The sequence below is a fragment of the Python bivittatus genome, unplaced genomic scaffold (genome assembly GCF_059951505.1).
Source record: "Python bivittatus isolate LINGU-HERP-01145 unplaced genomic scaffold, Pbiv_v1 ctg000000_np1212, whole genome shotgun sequence".
NCBI classification, from domain to species: domain Eukaryota; kingdom Metazoa; phylum Chordata; class Lepidosauria; order Squamata; family Pythonidae; genus Python; species Python bivittatus.
This window is the reverse complement of record NW_028277028.1, coordinates 4,944,587-4,961,019: the sequence shown is the minus strand read 5'-3', so window position 1 is coordinate 4,961,019 and position 16,433 is coordinate 4,944,587. Positions and strand designations below refer to the sequence as shown.

The 16,433-nt window shown below is 38.5% G+C and overlaps 1 protein-coding gene across 2 annotated transcripts in view; it reads left to right on the top strand.

Moving 5' to 3' along the window:
* Window positions 1-16,433, top strand: part of ANKRD17 (ankyrin repeat domain 17) — a 137,192-nt gene that overhangs the window by 19,395 nt on the left and 101,364 nt on the right. The gene's annotated exons all lie outside the window — the stretch shown is intronic.

Here is a 16,433-nt window from a genome sequence, read left to right as displayed (position 1 = left end):
CTGCGTTGCAATCTTTTTTCGCTGCCTGCGGCCCCGTTCATTGCTGGCTCGCGCCGTTATCAGTTTATAGTTAAAAGCTTCCGCTGCGGTTTTCCTGTTTGGCTGGGCGCAGGTGGCCCGTTAATTAGCGGCGCTTTCGGTTCCTCTTTTACCCGCTAGCTACCGCCGGTGGATTCCGCGTGGTCTGGCTGCGAGCTTCCCTGAAGCCCCGTGCTTCCCTGAAGCCCCGTGCTGACCGAACCTGACAAAGAAAACAATGCATGTAAGAATCATGTCTGCAAAAGTAAGGACAAAAGATTTTGTATGACTTGTTATGTAGAAAAAATGGTTGTACAGAATATAGTCAAAGATAGCAGAATGGCGAGATTAAAAGAGAGCATCCAGTAGAGTGTTGAATTTATTTGGGATGACTCTGAGGCAAGGTAATCCTAAAAATAATATTTGAGATTTGTAGGGGAAGGATAATGATATGTTGAAGAGTGGAATTGAAATGAATGCTATGAATGTTATTGTCCAGTGAAAAGGAAGTTATAAATGTTGTTAGAATATTAAATAGTAAGGCTGCAGTTGTAGAGGTGTAACTGGAGAAATGTTAAAATATGGAAATGGTTTACTTATGGAATGATGGAGTAGCTTGTTTAACCTGCATGAAAACTGCATCTGTATCTTACAATCAGAAGAATGCATTATTCTCTTAAGCAAAGGAAAAAAAGTAAGAAGAATGAATGCAAAAACTGTAGGGTTAGGTTTTTACAGCTATTTATTGATGAAATGACTCCTGGGTAATCTGAGATAGTGAATATATGTTGTGTTTTACTAGCTATGCTGCTTCAGAACAGATCTGAAACTGAGCTTGATAGGAGATGTCATATCCTTATAATATATTCTCAGTGTTCATTGGAATGGAATCTCCACAATCAGTTTCTAACTGCCATGTAGGTAATAGTGAGTAACCTTTCTCCCTGTTTATTTGGATGTGTTTACATTTTTGTTGCCTCTCTAATCATTCTAGTAAACCATCTGTGGCATTGTGCCGGATGTTGATGTTCACCAACTCTGTCTGTGATTTAGTATTTATGATCAGTGTTCATCTAATGCTGACTGATCTGATTTTCAAAGCCTAATGTTCATTTCATATTCTTTAATTTTGCATTTTATGGAACATCCAGTTTATCTAATGTAACTGCTTCCAAACTGTAAATTTATTTTGTATATTCTCTTTGTATTTAGTTTTGGAGTTTTATCATTATTAGCGAGCAGCAGGTCCTCAAAAAGAAGGATGAACATTTTAAAGAACAAAAGGAAATGCATGATTTAGTGTACAGATGTGATAGAGAAAAGGTTGGTTTCCAGGATGGAAAGGTATGAAGAAGTTTAGTGAATCCTGGTGTAAACTAGATTTAATCAATTTCATTTTCTTTTCTCTTACCTCCTGCCTTTACTTTCTTTTGCTTATTACTACTTATTATTTTTCTGCACTTAATATTCTTTCCTTGAAAGTGAATACGGTGATAGGTATGTGTGTATTCTTTAGGTCAAAGAAAAATAAATGATTTATGGATCAGACGTGACTGATTATCCCATTGGCTTCTGGTGGGGACAGTGGTGGCTTAGTTATCTCTGTGAGAGGGGAGATAGCACTGCAGCTGGATTGGTGGCTGGTAGCAAGTGCTGGCCGCCCAACTTGCTCCGGATTAAGGAGGAAGCAAGAAATCAACTCATTCGGTCTCTGGGACAGCCATTCCTCGTAAGCTAATGGAATGCAGAGACGGAAGCTTCTGTGAATGGCTTGCAAGTGAGTAGCCGGGAGACAGGGGATCCATCTTCGTTCACAGCTGTGGTGCAGCCTAAATATGGACACTAGAGCCGTCCAAACCCCATTTCTAAATTGCTTTGGAATATAATTATTTTTCAACGTAAGAGACTTTTCTTTGCAACAGATAAGTAATTCTCTTGGTGTTTTTTCATTATTTCTGGGACTATAACTTTAAAAGAAGAATTAGAGTTTTATTGTATTTGAGCGATTTGCAAAAAGCTGGAAGATAAGGAGAATACAAAAAAATATAAAAGTTTCTTATGGTGAAAGGGGAAGATTTATTTATTAAAAGTTTAATTTTACAAAACTCCATCTGTATTAATTGGATTTGATTATTCTATGGGGAAATTTTTTGTTTTTCTGTGATATGCTTGTTGATTGGCTGGATCTTCAAAACAGATAGTAATTTGAGCCCTTTGTGTATTTTTTGCTGGTGCCTGCCTGTAATTACAGCGTGAAAGGCACCAGAGGGCGTGAACTGTCTGCTTACTTTCACTTATACAATACCTACAATTGCTTGCTTTGGGCAGGGAAATGGCTAGAAGAGGCCCTTTGGAGCAGCCAATAGAAGATAAAACAGCTTCTTTAAGTTTACTCCAGTCAGTGTTTGATGAATTAGGTGCTAAATTCAAGTCCCTTGAAAAAGTGATAGAGGAAAGATTGGATAAGATGGCTAATTTTGAAATGGAGGTGGAGATTGATTTGAATGTGGATTTGGAGTTTAAAAAAATGCTGGATTATGAAGAGAGCATGAACAAAGATGCTGTGGATTTGAAAATGGATTTAAAAATGTCAGAGGATAAGAGTGATATGGAAAAAGATGCCAGAATGGATTTACAAATGAAACCACCTGATGTTACAACGATCAAAGGGGACATATAAATAATGGAAAAGAAGAATGACTTGGAAATACTTTTTATCTTGGATTTGCAAAAGGAATGTGTGGAACTGGTGAGGTTGTTCCTGGGAAGAGACAAAGAGAAATTACTGGGTCTGTTTCTGGGAAAAGACAAGGAGAAATGAGGGAATCAACTTGTGGGACATTATTTGAAAGGATTAAAGTTTAAGCTTTTAAACTTTAAAAAGTAAACAGAAGGTTTACAAAGTGAACTTATTTGATTATGATTAATATATATGTTGAGGTTTTTGGTAATTACTAATGGGATTTTTTCGGTGATTTTTTTTTGGTGACCAGGATTGAATGACAAGGTTTTAAGGATCCGTGGATGAAGGGGGAGAGATTTCATTTGCTTTTTTTTTTTTTTTTAGAGAAAATGATAAGGTGGATTATAAAATGAATTTATTTTTGACTAAGGTTAAAATACATTTGTTATTAAATTTATGGAATTTTGTTCTTATATATGATAACAGCAGTAAGGTTTTTATGTACAAAGGTGGAAGGATATGATATTATCTACAAGGGAAGAACGGATGGTGAAGTTGATGTTTGATTTGAGAAAAGACATTGTGTAATTTTAATGTTAATTGAAAACTTTTTTGGGACTTTCTGCAGGAAACAAAAAAATGAAGTTATGTTGTATGGATTTGATTATTAGAAATAATATGGGTTTATAGTAATAATGAAAGTTATGTTGTAAACTTAGAGCAAGAGATTGATGTATACTGTTACTTATATCTGTTGTGGGGAGGGTCGGAAGTCAATTCTTTTTCTTTATCTTTTTCTTTGTTTCTTTGTTTTTGCACTTTTGACCTTGGTCATTCTTTTTTTCTAATTTTCCTTTCTTTTTCTTAATTTTCTTAAGAATAATATTATAATTTTTGTTAGTTTTTACTGTTTCTATTTTAAAATTTAACAAACTAATTTTAAAAAGTGACAGATGATTCCTATGCCTTTTTGTGGTTTTATGGGAAAACTGAAAACTTATAAAAATATAATTTCTCTTTCTGAATATTTTTCCTTAGACTGATTTTCAAAATGAATTAGTAAATCTGAATGGATGTTGCAAAGTTGTCTCATATTTTAGGTATATACATAACATTTAGGAAGGCTCTCTTATCCAAAGATTTTCAAATGGATTTTTCCCACTGGAATTTGAAAGCAAATTTGAGCGGAGGGCACACATTATTTTGGGTTTGCACACACAAAACAGGATTGCTATCAGAGCTTGCTTCTGCTCTACCTGAATACAACAACAGCCATTTTGTCCACTTAAAGTGAGCAGGAGTGAGTTCTGACAAGCAAGATCACTGTCAGAACTTGCTCCTGCTCTATTTGGCAAACTGGCAGCTGACTTGTCCAAGCAAAGCCTAGAGTGAGTTCTTCCAGAGCTCCAGCTTTGATTGTATGCTCACTCAGGGTAGATCACTGTCAACATTTGTTCCTGCTTTGCCTGGATAAACTACAACAAAGTCAGAATTTTCTACAGTTGCTGCTCTAAAGAGCAGATACCAATCCAGAATAAATGTGAAATGAGAAATAAGAATGATTCTGAAAAATAAAATACAGATTTCAAGAATTATGCAAAACTAAGCAAGCTCAGCCTTTTCATTAAAAGGTAGGTCACTCATGCCCTGGTCATCTCTTGGCTAGACTATTGCAATGTCCTCTACTTGGGGCTACGCTTGAAGTATATCTGGAAGTTATAGCTGGTTCAAAACATGGCTGCGTGGATAATATTAGGTGCCCCAAGGATGGCACGTATAATACCTTTGCTGTGGGAGCTGCATTGCGTGCCAGTTTGCTTCCGGGTCCAATTCAAGGTGTTGGTTATCACATTTAAAGCCCTACATGGCATGGGTCCAGGTCACCTGAGGGACCGTATCACCCCCATTACATCAACCTGTCCCACATGGTCGGCAGAGAGGGCATGTTGCGGACCCCATCAGTGAGAGAATGTTGGCAGGAGGAGAGTCTTCTCTGCCATTGCCCCCGCCCTTGGGAACATTCTCCCCCCAGAGGTGTGGCAGGCCCCTACCCTCCTGGCTTTCCAGAAAGGATTAAAGACCTGGCTCTGCCAGCTTGCATGGGACAATAGGCGTTCTAATCATCCCTGGGGGTGGGTAGCGCCCCGACGATGCTCCCTGAGTTATTTGCCAATTCTCCATCATTCTTGGAATTTATTTATTAATATTGTTTTATATTGTATTTTAATTGATTTTATCTCTGCTGTAAACCGCCCAGAGTTGTTTCAGTGAGATGGGTGGTGACAAATTTGATATATAAAATAAATAAAATATAAAATAAATATGAAAACAGTGGCTTTGAATTAAATTCTTGATTTCTGATTAAAATGTTGCAAGGTTCTATCATTGTTTTATTTGATACAGATTAAAATCCAACTATTAAAAGTAAATATCTTTCTTGCCCAAACCAATTTATTATTTGCCAAAAGAAATCATTGGTTTTTTTCCCCCTCTTGGAGGACAGGTATCACAAACTTTAGCACAGCAAAGTTTGAAAACTCTTACCTTTGTTCATTTAATCCATTCTATTTTAATGATGAGTATATTGTTTTAAATACTTCTGTGTGCAAATTGTATTTGTTTTTGAATTCCTCCTGTAGTTAAGAAATTCTGTATAGACTTTTTGTAGAGTGGTATACTGAAAGGGTATGATGAAAGAGTATTCTGGCCTCTAAAATCTCAGAAGGTAGAGTATGTAGTGCTATGATTTGGAAGAAAGCACCACAGAGCTGCAATATTGTAGTGAAGTAGTAGGTGTAGAGGAAGGCAAAGGGTGAAATGCTGTGGGAGCAATGGAAAAGGCAAATTTTCATTGCCAAACAATGTATGATCACATCTGGTCATCTTGTGTAATTACCTAGATGTAAGCTGATAGGGTGAGGAAATGAGTGATGAGATTCCATTACTGTATCATTGATGTTGGTTCAATTATGCTAATCAAGCTTAATTAGCATATTACAAAATGTTCTACAGTAGGCACGTTTTGCATTATGGATTTTTTTACAGATTTTTCTTCAGTGCAGGTGAACAGAGCCAACCACTGCATTCACTAGCTTAGGGAAGAAATTGCTAAGTAGGAACCTGAGTGTGACATGCAGTTACATCTTTCGATAGCATCTTAGGTCCATAATTATGCTAATAGTGGAAAGTCTTTAAACAGATAATTCACTATTATATGTAATTATACAGTATATGGCTACCGTATAAATAATAGTTAATGTATATTGTGGGACTGCATTAGTGTTACAATGTCTAAAGTTAGATTCATTCTCATTCTGTTAACATCAGAATCATTCTTCTTGAAGGAAATACACAATAAATTTATATTTAAGATGCTTTCTCCTTCAAACAGAAAGGCATTTATGCTAGTAAGATTCAGTGGCCCACCTTCAAAGCTAGTGGAGTGGTAGCTTAATATTCCCTAGCCAGATGCTATTGCATATGCTTAGATGTAGCCACCAAAATAATAACTTATGGCCTGTGGCCTATGCACTGCCCAATATAACACAGCAGGTGATCCACATTGCTATATGCAGTCTTTGTTGCGATCCTTGGGGTTCTCTGAGCTTGGTGGTTTTCTTGCAAACATTTCATTACCAGGCTAGGTAACATCTTTAGTGCAGTCTTTGTTGGGTGTAGGCAGTGGCCTGCACCCTGAGTCAGAGTCTGCACAGTTTCTACTGAAAGACATTTCCACTGAAACCTCTGAGAAAGTCACTAAATCATTTTCTATTCCAGTTGCCATCAAAGCCAATGGGCTTAACCTTGTTCCTATCTGGAATGGTTGACTGCTGTTTTAGTGGACTAACATGATAGTTTTCCAATGTCAGCAATGGTTTTACTGTTTACAGTATTACTGTGTCACTGTTTGAAAATACATACACACAGCTCTGACCGTAATAAAATAAATAGTTTAAGTGTCTAGAATGCTGGACATGTATCTAAACCTGCGTTCTCCCATAGACGTGTTAGTTTTTTATTATAAATTAATGATGTTCTATTGATATTTGCTGTATCAAAAAAGCCCCCATATCTTGTTCAATTGATTGTTATTGTTAAAGCATCTGAAGTGTTATTTTTCTCAAACAATGGCAGTGATAATCATGCTAAAAGCAGTTGTGTTTTAGGAGATTCCAGTCTCTTCAGTAAGTTTAAGATTGTCTGGATTATGGCATTGTAAAGATATAGTAAACAAAGGATGCCGCAAGTTCACATGTCTTTTATCACTGCTCATATAGTGATAAAAGGTATAGTGATAGACTTGATACCTAGACATATATTTGTATTTGCATTTTATGCTTTCTTGTGAACTCCATATCCTATTCCTGTTCAAATGTGCCAGAGGTTTAGAGCAGACAGTCAACAGGAGAAACTTAAACAGAAAAAAGGGCAGAACCGGTGTTTTTACAGCTCTTTTTTCCTTTATGTTGTAAATTCCTGTTAAGCACAATAACAGAGAAAAATTTCAGTTTATTATATATCATATATGTAAAGGTATGGACAAAATTTGGATGATATCTATTTTCATGAGCGTATTAAAATAAAAATACAATATGGAAGAAGTTTGTACAAAAGGAAACTGTTTTTAGACATAAAATGCAAAATGGAATTGAATGAAATTGTGTTCCAAAAAACAGCTTGAGCGAAAGGTTAAGTATCCCTGATCAAACTGGAAATATTGTGTTGGTGGAAAGAACTGGTTCAACTAAGTATTACTATATCTTAGAAGCTGACATCCCACAGTTAGTGACGAAATTGAAACTGAAACAGGTTGGACAGTTCAGTAAGAGGCTGGTGCAAAGCATACTACTAATGATGAGGTGCTTACAGTACAGAGAAATAAAAAGATAAGGACTTTGGAATGGCCTTTACAGTCCTCAGGCTGGAATATTATTGAAAATATAAGGGATAGTCTCAAACATGTAGTATGTTCAAGAGATATTAACAATATTTCAGAACTAGAAGAGTTCTGCAGTGAAGAGTGAAAAAAATGCCAAAACCAAGAACAGAAAGACACTTAGGAAGTGACAAATGTTTCGTAGCTGTTATTTACGCCCAAGGAGGGTTTATAGAGAGGGTGCCCAAACTTTATGCCTGTCCTAGTCATTTTTTTTTTTTTTAAATGAATCTGTAAGCAACTGCACAAAAATAGTAAATATACTTTCAAATTTGCAGAAAGATGTCATGCTTAACTTTGTACCCTATAGCAGTTGGGTCAGCTTGAGCAAATTTTGGAATTCATTGAAGCATACATATGGGGGAACTTTTCCAAGTGGTTTGGGACCTTCTAAGATATGGCCTGTTATAAGACCCCTTGGTAACTCTCTGTGATATGTTGTCTAGATGGTTTGTGGAGTAGGCCTATCATATTTAGTAATTCAGTCTGCAGAGAGGTATTCAAGTTTCTGATTTTCAGACTCTTTTGATGACTAAGTTCTTATGGCCTGAGGATGTGATAATTTGGCAGCTATATCATTACTCAACTCTTGTTCTCATGCCTTATTACTTCTTGCAGGATAGAGCCATTCAGGCACATCTATTTTTTATGTTGAGGAGTAGTTCTAGCCTCATTAAAGGCTTTTTTTTTTTTTGGTGCTTTCAAGTCAGTGTTGACTCCTGGCGACTGCCTAGACTAGTCCCTGCTGTTTTCTTGGCAAGATTTCAGAAGTGGCTTGCCATTGCCTTCTTCCTAGAGTGAGAGAGAGTGACTGGCCCAAGGTCACCCAGCTTGCTTCATGCCTATGGTGGGACTAGAACTCATGGTCTCCCAGTTTCTAGCCTGGAGCCTTAACCACTACACCAAACTGGCTTTAAACTTAGACTACTCCTGAAAAAAATCACTAGAGCCTGAAGATGTGGACAACTGTAGGAATTCTCAAGGGGTATATGAAAATTGAAGACAAATTGAATGAATTATTTGTACTCATCTACATTACAGGGTATGTATAACAGATCCTATTTTGATTTCTCTGGTAGGGGATTGAAACAATGGAAGTAAATGGAGATAACAATTATTCTAGGATATATTGAGAGATTATACAACAAGAAATCACCAGGTCCTGAGGGCATCCACCAAGACTTTTAAAAGAATTCAAATGTGAAATTGCTTATTTCCTAGCAAAAATATACAACGTTGCTGAAATTAGGCTCTGTGACAGAGGAATGGAAGATAGTCAGTTAGATACCAGTTTTTAAAAAGGGACCCAGAGGAGATCCAGTAAATTATTGGCCAATTAGCTTAATGTCTTGCACAGGCCAAATTAATAGAAATAGTAATCAAAGAAAAAATTATGATTAGGACTATACATTGTAGACACAGGAGTTGCAGACAGATGCTGCATGAATGCCACCATGCACTTGGAATTTTGTGTTTGTTTGCTTTGATTTTGGTCTTTGAATCTGAAGCACTGCACAGCCCCAGGAGTGCATAAGGAGACAAGACTTTCTGAAGGAAAATTATCATGGATTCTGCAAAGCTAAATCTTACTTCACTAATCTTCTGGAGTTTTATTAAGAGTGTCATCAGGCATATGGATGGAAGTGATCCTGTTAACAATGTATTTTGATTGGTTATCTGTTATCAAGTTCCTATTAACTCTTAGTGACTGCATAAATAGACATTCTCCTTGTACTTTATTAAACGTATAGACCACACCACATCTTGCAACTTCTAACAGTTGTTATAAGGTTCAACAATTAAAATGCTCATGATAAACTACAAATAAATTAAATAATATAAATCACATAAAACATGAAGTCCTATTAATACCCAATTATTCAGAATAATTTGGTTTTAATTAGGTTCTGTAAGGCTGTTATTGATAGAGCTAGTCTCACCTCCAGAGAAGACCATTCCAGAAGGCTGGGACCATCATGGAGAAACAGTGCCTCTGGACTTGATCCTCATTTTCTGGAAATGGGGTTGGGTACTGCAGTAGTTTTTCCCAAGAGGGATGCTTTGGATAGGTTGTATCTAGTTGGAGGAGGTGATCTTGAAGGTACCTATGTGCCAAACCACAAAGAGCTTTAAAGATTAAAACCAGCACTTGAAGTGCACCTGGAAATCTATTGACGGCCAGTGCAGGGCCCACAAAATTGGTGTAATATGGTCATAGTGTTAATAACCTAGCAGCACTGCATTCTGAAGTACTGCGGGTTGGAAGGCAACCCCACGTGGAGTGTATCAGTAGTTCAGACAAGTGGTAAGGGGAGCATGAATTGCTGTAGCTAGGACTTTCTGCTCCAGACAAGGGCTGCAACTAGCACACTACCAAAATTGGGCAAAGGATCACCAACCCATGGACCTACCTGTCTCTCTAGCAGTAATCGTGAGTCAAAGAGAAACAACAACAAAAACAATTTATTGAATTTATCTGCTGCCTGGCTCCCAGCGACTCTGGGTGCTTTACAAATTATTAACAATATTTAAAAACAAGGAAACATCAAAATACAAAAAGAATAATAAAGATGGTAGAAATGACAAAACTGGATAGGAATAAAGAAAAAGAAAAAAGGGGGCTTCAATCACCCTCATCAAAGGCCTGGGTGAAAAGTCAAGCCTTCAGGGCCCTTTGAAACATCAGTGGTGGGGGCATTCGAATCTGGGTTGTGGGGAGGTCTTCACACTATCTCTTGCCAGGCCCAAGATAACAAATATAACTGAATAATGTTAGTATATTGATGGTACCTTGTCCTGAACCACCAGGTGACCTTTCCCAGCAGCTTCATGTACATGCTAAATAGCCTGGAGGAGAGAACCAGACTTTGCAACATCTTGTATAGGACCACTCTCTCTTTCCCCATAACCACCAACTAGAACATCTGCTCAAAAAGGAGCAGAACTGCTGCAGAACTGCTGCAAAACAGCATCTCCAATTCCCAGCACTTGCAGGCAGTCCCAAAGGAGACTGTGGCTAATGGTAACAAAGGCTACTGAAAGATCTAGTAGGATTAGGAGAAGTGCATTAATCCCATTCAGGCCCAGACAAAGGTTATATGCCACTGCCATTTCAGTCCCATATTCAGGCCTGAATCCTGACTAAAAAGGGCCCAGATAATCTACTTACCCCAGGGCACTTTGCAGATCCCCATAATTTGCTCAACAACTTTCCCTAAAGCCTCCCCTCCAAGGGAAAGATTGGAGACTGGGAAATAATTATCAAAATCTGCTGGATCTGGATGGGAAGACCTCTTATTGAACAAGTATATCATAACCTCCTTAAGGCTATGGGCAACATATCCTCTGAAGTGAATTGACAGTCCTGGATCCAGGCCATCATATACCCTTGGCTGCATGCAGGAGCCAGGAGGGACTTGAGCTCACACAGGTCATGCTGGAATGTACCCTATCCCAGAGTCAAAGCCAAAATAAGTGCTCAACTTCGGAGGGCCCTGGATGAAGTGGATTACCTGGACTCTTTTCAGCCTGGGTTCAGGCTGGGGTACAGCACTGAGACGGCATTGGCTGTGCTTGCTGATAACCTTTGGAGGGCTCAGGATGGGGGTGTGCAACTGTCCTGGCTCTCCTGGATCTCTCAGCAGCTTTTGATACCATTGACCGTGGTGTCCTTTTGGACTGGCTTCGGGTTGGGAGTGGGAGGCACTGTTTTGAGGTGGTTCTCCTTTCTCCAGTCGGCGTTGGGGGGAGAGGTTGAGCCCTAGGCCCCTGCAGCACAGGGTGCCTGGAGGCTGTGAGGGTCTGGATAGGGAGAAACTGACTTTGACTCATCCTGGCAAGTTGGAATGGCTTTGGATTTTTGGTCCCCCGGGGTCTGGGGATTTGTCATTTTTTACTCTGGATGGGGATGCACTTCCCCGGACTGAGCTGGTGCGCAGTTTGGGGGTCCTCCTGGACTCATGGCTCCTACTCAAGGAGCAGGTGGCAGCTATGGCTAGGGGGGCCTTTGCACAGATTTGTCTTGTGCGCCAGTTGTTCCATTTCCTGGACCAGCAGGCTTTGCTCATGGTCACTCAAGCCTTAGTCACTTCCTGTTTGGATTACTGCAATGTGCTTTACATGGGGCTGCCCTTGAAGACCACTTAGAAGCTACAACTGGTCCAAAATGCAGTGGCGCGTGCAGTATTGGGTATTCCTAGGTTCACCCACATTACACCTCTGTTGTGCAAGCTGCACTGGCTGCCAGTTTCCTTCTGGGTGCAATTCAAGGTGCTGGATATCACCTTAAAGTCCTACATGACATGGGACCAAGTTATTTGCGGGACCACCTCTCCCTGAGAGTATCTTCCCATCCTAACAGATCGAGTAGGATAGGCACATTCCAGGTCTCTTCGCTGAAATCTTGCCATCTAATGGGACCTTGGAAGTGTGCCTTTTCTGTAGCTGCCCCTTTCTCATGGAACACCCTCCCCTGGGTGATTTGGCAAGCCCTCCACCCTTTTAGCCTTTTGGAAGGCCTTTAAGACCTGCAATTTTACCCAGGCACTGGGATAGAATGAGGATATCTGGAGTTGGTTGTGGGGCATCCCAAGGGGAAAGGGGATGATTGAGGTGCCAGGTTTTTGTTTTTTGTTTTTATGGTTTGATTTTATAGGTATTGGTTTTATTGTTGTGAGGTGCCTAGAGTTATGGTTAAGATGGGCAGCCATACAAATTGGGGGGGGGGGGGGAAGGGAGGAAGGAAGATGATGTGCAGCGTGTATATGTCTGCATGTGTCAGGCCAGAGATTACCTGGAACACGTTTATGGTCACCATGGAGATTATTAATTCCTTTATCTTCCCTGGAAGGCTGGTCATCTAACATCATAAAGCCCAGTGATTCCTGCATATGTAGGGACAGTAATTACACTCCCGTACAGGAAAGCTCTGACAGCCTTCTAGAATGATGCTAACTTTAGTGTAGAGCCCCCCTTCTCTCATCTCACATATGTGAGGAAAACATAACTTGGGAAAATGTCAAAATGTTGTGCTGGTTCAACATGGAGGACAGGCCTGAAGATACCTGGGATAGCAAGGCATTTGATTGTGTAGATGATGCCACAGTGTGGACTATACTAAGATTAATGGGCAAAGAGAACACCATATTATTCTTTTGAGGAATCTACAGGGAACAAGAAGCTACACCAAGACAGTTACTGTTTGGAGAAACAGAGTAGTTTAGAATAGGAAACGGAGTGAGTCAAGAATACATATCTTTCCATACTTGTATAACCTCTCCAGTGAATCTATTATAAGAATGGTAGAATTAGAAAAGATGATAGTTGGTCAAAATCAACAATTTGAGATCTGCAGATGATACTGTAAACTTGGATTTTCAAAAAATATTATTCATTGAGAGATTAAGAAGTTGAGTCCTTAGAAAATCTGTGTTGGGAGTGGTGCTTTTAAACATTTTTATAAAGTTAACATTCATAGGTAGTGAGCTAGCCAAGTTTGTACATGATGCTAATCTTGTCATCCAATGAAGCTATTTGGAAGGAGATTTAGAACAGACTAAAGAAAGCACTCCTTCATGGACCACATAATTATCCTTGGAATTCATTACTGCAAGATGTGGTAATGGCTCTAAGTTTGATGATTTTAAAAGCAGGTAAGATAAATTCATGAAGGACAGATTTATCAAAAACCATTTATCAGTATTATTTCTGAGGGGGGAAGGTAGTATGTCTCTTGATACTAGTTGCATGGAACCAGTGATAGGAGAGGAATATATCTCTGTCTCCTGTTGGTGAGCACTGAGAATCATCTGGTTGGCCACTGAGAAACAAAATGCTGAACTAAAATGGGCCTTGATCTGATCCAGAAGGCTATTTCTTGTCTTTTTATAGGCCTGTGGAGAATATTGCTTTCTGGGCAAGGCACTCAAGTAAGTGGTAGCTGATCACATCCAATCATTGTAGGATAAAACAGACCTTCTATATAATTTTCAATTAGATTTTAGTCTGGTTTGGCACTGAAACTGGCTTGGTTGTACTGGGGAATGATCTTTGCAAAAGAGAGATGGGGTGTGCTAACTTGTTGATTGAGGTGGACCTTTCAGCAGCTTTTGATATCATTCATCATGATCTCTCTGGAAAAATTATTTGAACTAAGTGTAAGCGAAGCAGGTTTTTGGTGGTTCTGCTGACACCTGGATCATCATTTCCAGAAGGTGGTACTGGGGGATTCTTGCTGAAGTCATGGTGTTTGTGGTATGGAATTCTGTGATGTTCCATTTTATTATTCATTATTCCTTTAACATCTATATGAAGCCCATTCAGAGATTTAGAGTCAAATGTTATCAGTATGCTGACGGCATGCAACTGTAACCTTTTTACTGGGTCTGGGAGAATCAGTAAAAGTACTGAATCAATGCCTTGGTCACTGTGATGGACTGGATGAGAGCCAAGAAATTTAAGGTCATTCTGGGTAAGATACAGATGCTGTTAGCAAATGGGTTATCTGTCCAGGTGAGTGTCTTCAATTTATTTCAGAAGAGGAAGGTTCAGATTTGTAGCTATGAGTCATTGACATTTAAAGCATGTCATCTGTAGCAAAAAACACCTTTTACCAATTTAGGCTACACACCACTTACAACTTCACATAAATAGAGAGAGAGTTGCTATGGCCTGGTTGTTTTAGATTATTGCAATCTGCAGTAAAGAGAAGTACCCTTGAAGACTGTCTGGAAATTTCAGTTTGTACAAAATACTGCAACAAGAGTATTGACTGGAACTGGGTAAGAGCATATGCCACCAGTTGTTAGAATCTTCACTGGCTCCAAATTTTTGATCCCACTTTAAGGTGATTGTGTTAATTTATGATGGGCCTTATGACTTGGGACCACGGTATCTGCTTCCTTCTGAATGTTCTGAGATTAACTTCAGAAGCCTGGTGTGGGTGCCATTCTATGCAGAGGTGAGTGAGTTCCTATCAGGGCCTTTTCAAGTATAGCTTGAACTAGGTTTATCACTAGTTGTTTTTAAATCATTTGGTATGGGAATGTGTTTTGCCCACCACAACATTTTACCTGTGTTTTAGAAAATGCATTTTTGTGGAAACATCTATAGCAGGAATGAGCAGCTTTTCTGCTATCTTCCACTCCTGGTAAGCAGTGTTCTATAACATTCTAGAACAAACATTATATTCTTATAATTATAATTATAATATTCAAACATAACATGCAAGTGGGAAAGTGCCATATTAGCATCCTTCTATCAGTATCATTCTGTTAATTTTAACAGTCACCTATCACCTGCAAACCAACCTGATTAGAGTGATAAATATTAGGCTGTATAGTGCTTTTCAAAGAGAAAAAGGTGCTTGAAAGTGCATAGAGGCAGTCATTCTTAACTCTTTAAAGCAACTGCATCTTTTCCCAGTATGGACAGTTGCCCTCCATAGCTGCTGCAAGGGAAAAGACCAGTTGATTTAAGAAGTTGCAGACAAGTGCTATATACATGTCCATGCGTGTTCTGAGAGCATGATTTTCCCCTTGGAAATGCTGCATAGTTCTAATAAAACATATTTTAAATTAAAATTTATAGTAGTAATCTTGTGTCATTAAAACCAGAGCACTCCTCCTTTTTGTTAAAAGAGAATGGAAAGAAGATTTCACTATAGGCAAAAGCAAATAGTTGGAAGATTTTTTTCTTATGCACAGAATATTTAATTCCTATTACACAAATACAGAAGGATTGGTCTATTAATAGTTGTTGATCACACTGTCTAAATGAAGTGATTCACCTCCAATATTTCATGCAAACGATAGTGGGCTGTTTCTGTAGATTGTATTTGTGAATTTCATCTGTACTGAATGATTGAAATTTAAATCTCATCAAGTAGAATTATTTTTATGTAAGTGGAATTACTTTTCACAGTTGATAACATGGAGCCTTCCACATTTGGAGGGAAGCACTTGGGAATTCTTTAAGAAATACTGGTTTAGGTGATGTAACATCTTCCTTCTGGTTGATGAGCAGCTATATAAGTTTATTTAATAAATACATAAATGATGAAGGGATTGAATGATAAGGGAAATAATTGCCATAATGCTTTATAACAGACCTGGAGTAATATTGGAATTAGTTGTAATAATCATAAATAAAAACAGTAGTTTTGAAAATCTAGCTATTAGCTCCCCCCAAGATTTTGAAGTTCTTTTGCAAATGTTTCTAATGCTAAGACCTGTTGCTTCAGTTGTACCTTGGGCAGGTGCAGATAATATAACTTTTCATGTTGCCAAATTTGCATTATTTGGACTCAGACTTTTGCACTGTGGAATATATATAGCTGTGGAGTTAGTCTTTTATTGGGAAGAGGCAATATTGTATTCTGGAATTCTGACTGTTAGTTTTAGGTGTCAGTCATCTTGTGTTGAACATTCAGTGATGTTATACAAGGAAACTTACCACAAATTGAGAAAATAATCAGTGGAAATAACTGAATATTAATCAAAACTTTTTTTTTTTTTTTTTGCCTTCGAGTCTGTGTTGACTCCTGGAGGCTGTCTGGACAAATCTCTGCAGTTTTCAAAGTGGTTTGCCATTGCCTGCTTCCCAGGGCTGAAAGAGAATGACTGGCTCAAGGTCACCCAGCTGGCTTTATGCCTAAGGCAGGACAAAAACTCACAGTCTTCTGGTTTCTAGCCTGGTGCCTTAATCATTGCACCAAACTGGCTCTAATCAAAACTAACAACAACAACAACAACAAAAGTTTAAGTGTTTTAAATACTTTAAAATATTTGCATTTTAGGA